This window comes from Muntiacus reevesi, chromosome X (genome assembly GCF_963930625.1).
Source record: "Muntiacus reevesi chromosome X, mMunRee1.1, whole genome shotgun sequence".
In the NCBI taxonomy this organism is placed as follows: Eukaryota; Metazoa; Chordata; class Mammalia; order Artiodactyla; family Cervidae; genus Muntiacus; species Muntiacus reevesi.
In genome coordinates this window covers 145,039,796-145,053,679 of record NC_089271.1, presented here as the reverse complement: position 1 = coordinate 145,053,679, position 13,884 = coordinate 145,039,796, and the positions used below count along the sequence as shown (strand labels likewise).

General features: G+C 40.5%; 1 long non-coding RNA gene and 1 other non-coding gene across 4 annotated transcripts in view; one reads left to right on the top strand and one right to left on the bottom strand.

Annotated features, from left to right (window-relative positions):
- Nucleotides 1-13,533, bottom strand: part of LOC136153257 (uncharacterized) — a 51,407-nt gene extending 37,874 nt beyond the window's left edge. For 2 of the 3 annotated variants that reach the window (XR_010660381.1, XR_010660380.1), the window contains exons 1-2: nucleotides 13,428-13,533; nucleotides 12,686-12,818 (exon numbers count right to left, since the gene is read on the bottom strand). This is a non-coding gene — a long non-coding RNA (uncharacterized lncRNA). Of the gene's footprint in view, nucleotides 1-8,573; nucleotides 9,039-12,685; nucleotides 12,819-13,427 lie in introns of all 3 variants that reach the window. The other variant, XR_010660379.1, reaches the window with a different exon arrangement.
- On the top strand, nucleotides 831-937 carry LOC136154850 (U6 spliceosomal RNA). The gene has a single exon (XR_010660558.1). It is a non-coding gene; the product is annotated as a U6 spliceosomal RNA (small nuclear RNA).
- Nucleotides 13,534-13,884: the final 351 nt, after the last annotated feature.

The window sequence follows — 13,884 nt, the reverse complement described above, 5'->3', positions numbered from 1 at the left end:
GTTCAATCTTCCAAGACTGAAGCAGAAAGAAATAGAAATTATGAACAATCCAATTACAAGCACTGAAATTGAAGCTGTGGTCAAAAATCTCCCAAAAAACAAAAGCCCAGAACCAGATGGCTTCACAGAAGAATTCTATAAAACATATGAGAGAAGAGCTAATGCCTATCCTTCTAAACCTCTTTCAACGAGTTGCAGAGGAAGGAACACTTCCAATCTCATTCTATGAGGCCACCATCACCCTGATACCAAAACCAGACAAAGACAACACAAAAGAAAACTACAGGCCAATACTGCTGATGAACATAGATGCAAAAATCCTCACCAAAATTTTAGCAAACAGAATTCAGCAATATATCAAAAAGCTCATACACCATGATCAAGTTGGGTTTAATCCAGGGATGCAAGGATTCTTCAATATATGCAAATCAACCAATGTGATACACCATATTACCAAATTGGAAGATAAAAACCATATGATAATCTCAATAGATGCAGAAAAAGCCTTTGACAAAATTCAGCACCCATTTATGATTAAAAGTCTTCAAAAATGGGCATAGAAGGAACCTACCTCGACATAGTAAAGGCCATATATGATAAGCCTACAGCAAACATTATGCTCAATGGTGGAAAACTGAAAGCATTCCCCCTAAGATCAGGATCAAGACAAGGGTGTCCACTTTTGCCACTGTTATTCAACATAGTTCTGGAAGCCCTAGCTACAGCAATCAGAGAAGAAAAAGAAATTAAAGGAATCCAGATTGGAAAAGAAGACATAAAGTTCTCGTTGTCTGCAGATGACATGATACTGTACATAGAAAACCTAAAGAGTGCTCGCTTCAGCAGCACATATACTAAAATTGGAACAATACAGAGTAGATTAGCATGGCCCCTGCGCAAGGATGACACCCAAATTCGTGAAGCATTCCATATTTTTCAAGCAACTCCTGTAGCTCAATCCCAGAAAAATAAATGACCCAATCAAAAAATGGGCCAAAGAACTAAACAGACATTTCTCCAAAGAAGACATACAGATGGCTAACAAACACGTGCAAAGATGCTCAACATCACTCATTATCAGAGAAATGCAAATCAAAACCACAATGGGGTACCATTACACGCCACTCAGAATGGCTGCTATCCAAAAGTCTACAAGCAATAAATGCTGCAGAGGGTGTGGAGAAAAGGGAACCCTCTTACACTGCTGGTGGGAATGCAAACTAGTACAGCTGCTATGGAGAACAGTGTGGAGATTTCTTAAAAAACTGGAAATAGAACTGCCATATGACCCAGCAATCCCACTTCTGGGCATACACACCGAGGAAACCAGATCTGAAAGAGACACATGCACCCCAATGTTCATCACAGCACTGTTTATAATAGCCAGGACATGGGAGCAACCTAGATGTCCATCAGCAGATGAATGGATAAGGAAGCTGTGGTACATATGCACCATGGAATATTACTCAGCCATTAAGAAGAATTCATTTGAATCAGTTCTAATGAGATGGATGAAACTGGAGCCCATTATACAGAGTGAAGTAAGACAGAAAGATAAAGACCAATACAGTATACTAACGCATATATACGGAATTTAGAAAGATGGTAACGATAACCCTATATGTAAAACAGAAAAAGAGACACAGATGTACAGAACAGACTTTTGGACTCTGTGGGAGAAGGCGAGGGTGGTATGTTTCAAGATAACAGCATTGAAACATGTATATTATCAAGGGTGAAACAGATCACCAGCCCAGGTTGGATGCATGAGACAAGGGCTTGGGGCTGGTGAACTGGGAAGACCCAGAGGGATGGGATGGGGGGGGAGGTGGGAGGGGGGATCAGGATGGGGAATACATGTAAATCCATGGCTGATTCATGTCAATGTATGGCAAAAACCACTACAATATTGTAAAGTAATTAGCCTACAACTAATAAAAATAAATGAGGGGGAAAAAAAGAAAACCCTAAAGGTAGTATCAGAAAATGACTAAATCTAATCAGTGAATTAGACTTCCCTGGTGGCTCAGAGTCCTGTCTAACTCAATGAAATTAAGCCATGCCATGTGGGGTCACCCAAGACGGTCAGGTCATAGTGGACAGGTCTGACAAAATGTGGTCCACTGGAGAAGGGAATGGCAAACCACTTTGGTATTCATGCCTTGAGAACCCCATGAACAGTATGAGAGGGCAAAATGATAGGATACTGAAAGAGGAACTCCCCAGGTCAGTAGGTGCCCAATATGCTAATGGAGATCAATAGAGAAATAACTCCAGAAACAATGAAGGGATGGAGCCAAGGCAAAAACAATACACAGTTATGGATGTAACTGGTGATAGAAGCAAGGTCCAATGCTGTAAAGAGCACTATTGCATAGGAACCTAGAATGTTAGGTCCATGAATCAAGGCAAATTGGAAGTGGTCAAACAGGAGATGGCAAGAGTGAATGTCGACATTCTAGGAGTCAGCGAACTAAAATGGACTGGAATGGGTGAATTTAACTCAGATGATCATTATATCTACTACTGTGGGCAGGAATCCCTTAGAAGAAATGGAGCAGCCATCATGGTCAACAAGAGTCTGAAATGCAGTACTTGGATGCAATCTCAAAAACGACAGAATGATCTCTGTTCGTTTCCAAGGCAAACCATTCAATATCACGGTAATGCAAGCCTATGCCCCAACCAGTAATGCTGAAGAAGCTGAAGTTGAACGGTTCTATGAAGACCTACAAGACCTTTTAGAACTAACACCCAAAAAAGATGTCCTTTTCATTATAGGGGACTGGAATACAAAAGTAGGACGTCAAGAAACACTTGGAGTAACAGGCAAATTTGGCCTTGGAGTATGGAATGAAGCAGGGCAAAAGCTAATAGAGTTTTGCCAAGAGAACGCACTGGTCATAGCAAACACCCTCTTCCAACAACACAAGAGACAACTCTACACATGGACATCACCAGATGGTCAACAGTGAAATGAGATTGATTATATTCTTTGCAGCCAAAGATGGAGAAGATCTATACAGTCAGCAAAAACAAGACCTGGTGCTGACTGTGGCTCAGATCATGAACTCCATATTGCCAAATTCAGACTTAAACTGAAGAAAGTAGGGAAAACCACTAGACCATTCAGGTATGACCTAAATCAAATCGCTTATGAATATACAGTGGAAATGAGAAATAGATTTAAGGGACCAGATCTGATAGACAGAGAGCCTGATGAACTATGGACGGAGGTTCGTGATATTGTACAGGAGACAGGGATCAAGACCATCCCCATGGCAAAATGGTTGTCCGAGGCGGCCTTACAAATAGCTGTGAAAAGAAGACACATGAAAAGCAAATGAGAAAAGGAAAGATATTCCCATTTGAATGCAGAGTTCCAAAGAACAGCCAGGAGAGATAAGAAAGCCTTCCTCAGCGATCAATGCAAAGAAATAGAGGAAAACAACAGAATGGGAAAGAGTAGAGATCTCTTCAAGAAAATTAGAGATATCAAGGGAACATTTCAGGCAAAGATGGGTTCAATAAAGGACCAAAATGCTATGGACCTAACAGAAGCAGAATACACAGAAGAACTGTACAAAAAAGATCTTCACGACCCAGATAATCACAATGGTGTGATCACTCACTTAGAGCCAGACATCCTGGAATGTGAAGTCAAGTGGGCCTTAGAAAGCATAACTACAAACAAAGCTAGTGGAGGTGACGGAATTCCAGTTGAGCTATTTCAAATCCTAAAAGATGATGCTGTGAAAGTGCTGCACTCAATATGCCAGCAATTTTGGAGAATTCAGCAGTGGCTACAGGACTGGAAAAGGTCAGTTTTCATTCCAATCCCTAAAAAAGGCAACCCAAAAGAATGCTCAAACTACCGCACAATTGCACTCATCTCTCACACTAGTAAAGTAATGCTCAAAATTCTCCAAGCCAGGCTTCAGCAATACATGAACTGAGAACTTCTAGGTGTGAAAGCTGGTTTCAGAAAAGGCAGAGGAACCAGAGATCAAATTGCCAATATCCTCTGGATCATCAAAAAAGCAAGAGAGTTCCAGAAAAATATCTATTTCTGCTTTACTACACCAAAGCTTTTGGCTGTGTGGATAACAATAAACTGTGGAAAATTCTGAAAGAGATGGGAATACCAGGCCACCTGATCTGCCTCTTGAGAAACCTGTATGCAGGTCAGGAGGCAACAGTTAGAACTGGACATGGAACAACAGACTGGTTCCAAACAGGAAAAGGAGTACATCAAGGCTGTAGATTGTCACCCTGCTTATTTAACTTATATGCAGAGTACATCATGAGAAACGCTGGGCTGGAAAAAGCACAAGCTGGAATCAAGATTGCCGGGAGAAATATTAATCACCTCAGATATGCAGATGACACCACCCTTATGGCAGAAAGTGAAGAGGAACTAAAGAGCCTCTTGATGAAAGTGAAAGAGGAAAGTGAAAAAGTTGGCTTAAAGTTTGACATTCAGAAAACTAAGATCATGGAATCTGGTCCCATCACCTCATGGGAAATAGATGGGGAAACAATGGAAACAGTGCCAGACTTTATTGTTTTGGGCTCCAAAATCACTGCAGATGGTGAATGCAGCCATGAAATTAAAAGACACTTGCTCCTTGGAAGAAAAGCTATGACCAACCTAAACAGCATATTAAAAAGCAGAGACATTACTTTGCCAACAAAGGTCCGTCTAGTCAAGGCTATGGTTTTTCCCCTGGTCATGTATGGACGTGACAGTTGGACTGTGAAGAAAGCTGAGTGCCGAAAAATTGATGCTTTTGAACTGTGGTGTTGGAGAAGACTCTTGAGAGTCCCTTGGACTGCAAGGGGATCCAACCAGTTCATCCTAAAGGAGATCAGTCCTGGGTGTTCATTGGAAGGACTGATGTTGAAGCTGAAACTCCAGTACTTTGGCCACCCCATGCAAAGAGTTGACTCATTGGAAAAGACCCTGATGCTGGGAGGGATTGGGGGCAGGAGGAGGAGGGGACAACAGAGGATGAGATGGCTCGATGTCATCACCAACTCGATGGGCATGAGTTTGAGTCAACTCCAGGAGTTGGTGATGGACAGGGAGGCCTGGCGTGCTGGAATTCATGGGGTTGCAAAGAGTTGGACATGACTGAGTATCTGAACTGAACTAAACTGGTGGCTCAGACAGTAAAGTGTCTGCCTACAATGTGGGAGACCTGGGTTCGATCCCTGGGTCGGGAAGATCCTCTGGAGAAGGAAATGGCAACCCACTCCAGTACTCTCGCCTGGAAAATCCCGAGGACAGAGGAGCCTAGTAGCCTACAATCCACGGGGTTGCAAAGAGTCGGACACGACTTAGTGACTAAACTAAAACTAAACTAATCAGTGAATTTAGCAAAGCGGCAGGATACAAAATCAATACACAGAAATCACTTGCATTTCTATATACTAACAATGAAAAATCAGAAAGAGAAATTAAAGAAAAGAATCAATCCCATTCTCCATTGCAACAAAAAGAATTAAATACCTAGGAGTAAACTTACCTAAGGAGACAAAAGAACTGCACACAGAAAATCATAAGACACTAATGAAAGAAATCAAAGATAACATAAACAGATGGAGAGACATTCCATGTTCCTGGGCAGGAAGAATCAATATTGTGAAAATGACTACAATACCAAATGCAATCTACAGATTCAGTGTGATCCCTGTCAAATTAACAATGGTGTTTTTCAAAGAACTAGAAAAAAAATTTCATAAAACATATGGAAAGACAAAAGACTCCAAATAGCCAAAGCAGTCTTGAGAAAGAAGAATGGAGCTGGAGGAATCAACCTTCCTGACTTCAGATTATACTACAAAGCTACAGTCATCAAGACAGTATGGTACTGACACAAAAACAGAAATAATAGACCAAAGGAACAAGATAGAAAGTCCAGAAATAAACCCATGCACTTATGGGTACCTTATTTTTGACAAAGGAGGCAAGAATATACAATGGGGCAACGACGCCTCTTCAACAAATGTTGCTGTGAAAACTGGACAGTTACATGTAAAAGAATGAAATGAGAACACCTCCTAACACCATACACAAAGATAAACTCAAAATGGATCAAAGACCTACATGTAAGACCAAAAACTATAAAACTCTTAGAGGAAAACATAGGCAGGACATTGGATGACATAAATCAAAGCAAGATCCTTTAGGACCACCTCCTAGAGTAGTGGAAATAAAAATAAAAGTAAGCAAGTGGGACCTGATTAGACATAAAAGCTTTTGCACAGCAAAGGAATCTACAAGCAAGGTGAAAAGACAACCCTCAGAATGGGAGAAAATAATAGAAAATGAAACAACTGACAAAGGATTCATTTCCAAAATATACAAGCAGCTCATGCAACTCAATACCAGAAATACAAGCAACCCAATTAAAAAGTGGGAAAAAGACCTAAACAAACATTTCTCCAAAGAAGACATACAGATGGCTAACAAACACATGAAAAGATGCTCAACATTGCTCATTGTTAGAGAAATGCAAATCAAAACTACAATGAGATATCACCTCACACCTGTCAGAATGGCCATCATCAAAAAGTCTACAAACAAAAAATGCTGGAGAGGGTGTGGAGAAAAGGGAACTCTCTTTCACTGTTGGTGGGAATGTAAATCGATACAGCCACTGTGGAAGATGGTATGGAGATTCCTTAAAAGAACTAGGGATAAAACCACCATATGACCCAGCAATCCCACTCCGAGGCATATACACTGAGGAAACTACAATTAAAAGAGACACATGTATCCCATTGTTCATGGCAGCACTATTTACAATAGCTAGAACGAGAAAGCAACCTACATGTCTGTCGACAGATGAATGGATGAAGAAGTTGTGGTACATATACACAATGAAATATTACTCAGCCCTAAAAAAGAACACATTTGACTCAGTTCTAATGAGGTGGATGAATCTAGAACCGACTATACAGAGTGAAGTGAGTCAGAAAGAGATAAACATCATATTCTAATGCATACATACAGAATCTAGAAAAATGATACTGAAGAATTTATTTACAGGGCAACAGTGGAGAAACAGACATAGAGAACAGACTTATGGGCATGGGGAGAGAGGAGGAGAGGGTGGGATGTATGGAAAGAGTAACATGGAAACTTACATTACCATATGTAAAATAGATAGCCAATGGGAATTTGCTGTATGGCTCAGGAAACTCAAACAGGGGCTCTGGATCAACCTAGAGGGGTGGGATGGGGAGGGAGATGAAAGGGTGGTTCAAAAGGGAGGGGACATATGTAAACCTATGGCTGATTCATGTTGAGGTTTGACAGAAAACAGCAAAATTCTGTAAAAGCAATTACCCTTCAATAATAAATAAATAAATTTTTAAATGGTATGAATTTGAACACTTTTACTTCACCTCATAGCCACTGAACTGCTTCATCTGCAAAACAGCACTTATAAAGAACTGACATAGAAGAAAGAAGTTCAAGGCAAAAAATATTGCTTTCTGCTTTGGTTTCTACAAGGATAAACAATGAGGAATTACATAATTTTAAAAATTCTACTGCAGAGACCTTGGGATAGCTGGCTCTCTCTGAACCATGAGAGAATGAAAGAACCTCTCTGGGCCTCAGTATCCTCCTCTAAGGAGAACAACTGTCCTTACATCATGAATTGTTGTTTTGATAATAAATTGAATTAATACATGTAAATACTTGGAGTGGTATGAGGCATACAATATCAGCTCAATAAATGGTAGAGTTTTCATAAGGACATGCTAACTTTGATAAAGTTTCCATTTGTCTTTAATAAAGTTTGTCATTTGGACTCAACTTGAATATCACATCCTAAGAAAGAGCTTCACTGACAACTCTGTCTACAACAATTCCTGTCCTTATAATTTTCTACTAATGGATTTTATTTTGATACAAGCATTTATTCCCATATAAAATGGCCCTGCTTATTGATTTGTTTCCCTGCTTATTGCCAGTTTCTCAAACTAGAGTAAAAGTTCTAGGCATATTGCCCTTTCTTATTCACTGTGTTGCATCCCCAGGAACTACTTCAGTGAATGTGATGGGTTGAAATGTCACCCAAAAAGATATGTTGAAGTCTTAACTCCCAGGGTCTCCTAAAATAACCTCACTTGAAACTATGGCTGTTGCAGATGTAGTTAGTTAAGATGAGGTCATACTGGAGTAGCGTGGTCCCTGAAACAGTGTGACTGGTATCCTTTCTTATAAGCTGCATGAAGACAGAAGAAGAGGGATAACATCACGTGATGATACAAGCAGAGGTGGGAGTTATACAGCGCCAAGCCAAGAAATGCAAAGACTGCCACCAGAAGCTAGGAAGAAGCTCAGACAGATTCCCCAACTGGTTTCAGAGGGCTCATGGCCCTCTTAGCACATTGCTTTCAGGCTTCTCCCTCCAGAACTGTGAGATGATACATTTCTATGGTTTAAGCCACCCAGCTTGTGGTATTTTGTCATGGCAGCCTTGGGAAACTACTGCAGTCCCTCCCATATAAAATGCTGAAAATTATTACTGAAAAGAAGGAATTGTTCCCTTTTTTACCTTGTTGTTGTTCAGTCACTCAGTCATGTACAACTCTTTGTGACCCCATGGACTGCAGCACACCACGCTTCCCTGTCCTTCACTATCTCCAGAGTTTGCTCAAACTCATGTCCATTGAGTCGAAAATGACATCCAACATTCTTCATCCTCTGTCGCCTCCTTCTCCTCCTGACCTCAGTCTTTCCCAGCATCAGGGTCTTTTCCAATGAGTCGGCTCTTTGCATCAGGTGGCCAGAGTATTGGAGCTTCAACTTCAGCATCAGTCTTTCCAATAAATATTCAGGGTTATTTTCCTTTAGGACGGACTGGTTTGATCTCTTTGCTGTCCAAGGGGCTCTCAAGAGTCTTATCCAGTACCACAGTTCAAAAGCATCAATTCTTCAGCACTCAGCTGTCTCACATCCGTACATGACTATCGGAAAAACCATAGCTTTGAATATATGGACCTTCATCGGACTTTTCTACCTACCGGGATCAAATGCAGATATTTAAATTTGAGTTGTATGAGGGAGAAGTTGACACCAAAATTATACATTAAAGGATTCATTTTTTAACACCACCTTCTTGCAAAGCCACAGCAGTGCTTTTCAAACTTGGATGATATCACAACCAACAGGAGAAATTATTCAACACATACACACCTTCCCAATCCACCTCCCTATTTTAGATACAGCAGACCCAAGGTGAGCCCAGAAATTGGCTGTTCCAACAGGCACCCCGGACAGTTTTGATGAAGTTGTCTATGGACCACCCTTGGAAAAATCCTGACCTACACATCTGACATCAGTGTACTATTAAGTTAAAGTCTGCCATACAGAGGTCTCTGATAGCTGGTGTGTCTCTGTTAATGTAATTACTGAAAAATACACTGGCCCTCCCTTCCCATCTGCAACCACAGATTGCATTTCCATATGGGTTGACAATTAAGCTCCTTTGGATTTTCTTCTTCTTCTTTTTGGCCATGCCACCACGTGGCTTGTGAGATCTTAGTTCCTTGACCAGGGATTGAACATAGACCCTCAGCAGTGAAAGTGCAGAGTCCTAACCCCTGAACTGCCAGGGAATTCCTTCCTTTGGACTTTATCTCCATCATCAGCTTCTCATGACTCACCAGCAGACTACCTCCAGATTCCAACTAAAAGTCTTTCCTGAGTCTCCAGCTTGCTGGCTTCCCCCACCAGACTCCACAAACTAATAAGTCACTTCCTTAAAATAAATCTCTCTATGTATACATCCCATTGGTTCTCTTTGAGAACTCTGACTAATATAGGTATTAAAACTCAAGTATCTTTTCCATCCTAGAGTAACCTGTGCTTTAAACCACAAAGATTTCCCAGCAATAGTCAGCTACTGACATGTTCAGTGAAAATATAATTACCTGGAAATTGTAATAAAAATATTCCCATGACAATATCATCAAAAAGTATGAACTACATAGAGATAATCTATAGTGTACATCTGCATCCACAAATGTGCAAGGCCTAAACTCTGAACACTGTAAAACACTGTTGAGAAAAATTAAAACAGGCCTAAATAAATGAAGGGATATATCATCCTTCATGGTCAGAGGACTCAGTATTGTGAAGATGTCTATTCTTCCCAAACTGAGATTCCTTGCAATCCTAATAAAAACCCAAGTGTTCTTTTTTATAAAATGAAATTGATGAGATTATTCTAAAAAGTCATTGAAAATGCAAAGGCCTTAGTCTACAAAAAGCAACTTTGAAAAGAAGGAAAATGTTGGAGGATAAGCACTTTCTTATTTCAAAACTCATAAATCTATAGTAATCAAGGCACTGTAGTAGTGGGATGAAGGTAGGAATGTGTATCAAAGGAACAAAATTAAAATTCCAGAAATAGACCCACACATATACAGGCGACTGATTTTCAACAAAGCTACAAAGGCAATTCAGTGGAAAAAGGAGTCTATTCAATGAATGGAACTGGACAATTGGATAGCCATATGCACAAATATAGACTGTGATCGATGGGGCTTCCCAGGTGGCACTAGTGGTGAAGAATCCACCTGCCAATGCAGGAAATGCAAGAGATGCAGGTTTGATCCCTGGGTAGAGAAGATTCCCTGAAGGAGGAAATGGCATCCCACTCCAGTATTCTTGCCTGGGAAATCCCATGGGCAGAAAAGCCTGACAAGCTAAGGGGTCACAGGACACGAGTGAGCATCTGAATGTGAACTTTGATGCATATAATGCACTACAAACAAAAGTTAACTCAAAAAGAATCCCTGACATGAACATAAAAGTTAACACTATTCTAAGACTCTAGAAAAATACAGTAGAAAGTTCTTGTGACCTTAGGTTTGGTAAAGATTTCTTAGATATGACATCAAAAGCAAAATCAAACCATAAATGAACAAATTGATGCACTGAATTTCCACAAAATTCAAACTTATGTTCTTCTAAGAACACTGTTGAGAAAATAAAAAGACAAGCCATTGAATGAATGAGAGAAAATATTTGTAATTTGCAGATCTGCCATCCAGAATTAAAAATCTCACAAAGGTCAGTAGAAAACAGACACGTCAATAAATAAGTGGACAAAAGATTTGAACAGATACTTCACCTAAGATAAACACCTGTCAAACAAGCACATGAAAAGATGCTCATCATCATTAGTCATTAGGAAAATATAAATGAAAACTATGAGATATCACTACACCCCCTCTGAGAAAGTCCAATCCAAAATTAAAAAGAATGACCATACCAAATATTGGCAAGGTTGTGGCGGATGGAACCCTCATATCTCATACACTGCTGGTGGCAATGAAAAATGCTCTGACTACTTAGGAAAAAAGTTTAGCAGTTTCTTAGATAGTTAATTTTACAACTACCAATTTTACCAACCATTGAGCTTGTAAGTACTTACATAGAAAGAGAAAATATATGTCCCAGGAAAGAATTATATACAAATGTTCATAGAAGGTTTATTTCCAAGAGCCCCAAATTGGAAACAACCCAAATATCCATTAACAGGTGAATGGACAACAAATTGTCATATATCCAAATAATGGGGTAGTTCGACATTACAGAAAAGGGAAACTAATCTATAGCGACAAAAGTCACTGGATGCCTATGAATGAGGTAGGTTGAAGTAGAGAGAGAGGCAAAGGAGAGCTTGATGGGCATATTACCAAGGAGCACAAGGAAGCCTATTGAGATGATAGATATGTTCATTATCTTGACTGTAGTATTAGAGTCACAGGTGCATACATATATCAAAACTTAGAGCATATATTTTAAATATCCACAGTACTATTGTATGTTGACCATACTTCAGTAAAATATTTGAAATATATTGATGTATTCATAATTCTCTGATGCAATTAATCAGGTGAAAAATTCCTACAGTTGTGCTCTTGTGGTATTAACACATCCACATTATATCTTATCAAATGGGGCATGCTCCATATAACCAAAATAATCATATGCAGTAAAATATACCCAAATATTTAGGGTAAGTTGATGTTCATTTCTTTCTGAAGTATAGAAATAAAAATATTACATCCCAGGGAAATCATAATGATATTTAATAGGAATTGGTTCTTTCAGGCAATGTGGCTGAGTATCATTTTGTTAGGACAAACTCTAAAGCAAAACTGCTTGCTTTTAAATAATAAATTCTATGGCTGACATTTTAAACTAGCACTTGGAAATTGTCTGTATTTCTAAAAACATGTCATTATAAAAGGGACTAAAACCTATCTGCAACAGGGAACAATCTACATTACAATGTCAAATTGTTAGGAAGATCTAACAACTGCATATTTGCATATCCATCTGAGAGACACAAGGGGATCACTGATTATCATTATTTATAACGTATGTTTACTTATTTAATTTAACTATATTTATTACAAATGAAAGTTAAACTTCCTTCCCAATTGGACAATCCACTGATTTTCATCACAAAGGAAAAAAGTCTTCTCTCAGATGGGCCTCAAGAGTTATTAAAAAGCATGTAGCAGCTGATGGAATGAAATCCCACCTGCCAAACTCATTCCCATGATGACATCAAAGTAGCTACTTTTAGGCTAGTTTGTGAACCTTACAGAGATATCCCACAACGTGCTTTTGTCAGATCTATGAACTCACTTGAGTCAGGCGTCATATCCAACTGAAGATGTGAAGTGTTGGGGTCTCCTGAGGACCGCTGCCCTTGAACTTCTAGTAGAAGCTCCATCAGTCAACAGGACACTGATCCTCAGAACCTGTCTCCTTCAGACACCTGATGAGAAAGGCCACTGGCATGAGGGTTAAGGAGAGACACATCCAGCAATCACCACGGTTTATCAGTGTAACTGTGCCCCACACCATGCTAGTCACTGTGTAGTTACAATGCCACTGAAACAATCAGGTAGTGATCGTAACAACCAGATGTTACAATGAGCTTCCCACCATGGCCTTTTTCTTCTCCTTTTCTCATCTATCCCTTAACAACAAGGTGAAAAAGTAATAAGAAGTGGCCTGAATTCATACAGACGTTCATGATCCCGCAATAACCACAGGGCCATCGGCTTACTCCTGTGTTAGCACTGAATGTTCTCAGTGATCCTGTGGGGGAAAGCATTCTTACCCCCATTTTACAGAGGGGAAAGTTAGGCTCAGAGAGAGTCGCTACCTGTCTCACCTCCCGCGCCCCTGCATTAGGAGGAAAGTAGCTCCAGGACGCCCCTGGAGCAGGACACCGCACTCACTGGGGCCGGGCGGGACCCCAGTGCTTTACCTACGAGACAGCGGGCCACCGAGACCCAAAGCGGGAAAGCGGCCACTTGAGTGTGGATAACTTTGTCTCCCCACACCCCAGGGGGGTCCAGCGCCCACGGTAGGAACTTACTCTCCCAACTCAGTTCCAAACACCTAAGGCCGAAACCTGCTCTCCTCTCCAGGCGCTTCTGTCTCTATTAAAATGTCGTCAAGGTCGCCTCGTTGACGTCATGTTTCTATAGCAACCTCCAGGCGCAGGCAGATCCTCCACCACCTTAAGTACCAACACCTTCCCACCCTCCTGCACTCCCTTGTCTTTAGTTTAAAGTAAAACACCTCAACTCTTCAGGCTGCACCTGAGAAAACATACTCATTAGAGCCACTAGACTGGGACCCCGGCAAACTAGCAAAAATCTTCTGTCCAGTATGGTGGGACAGATTCTGTGCTTGTGGTCAGGAATTGCATTTGCCTTAAAGAGACAGTAGGGGGCTTCCCCGGTGGCTCAGCGGTAAAAGAATCTGCCTGCAATGTAGGGGAGGGGTGGAGGGTTTTGATCCCTGGGTCAGGAAGATCCCCTGGAGAAGGA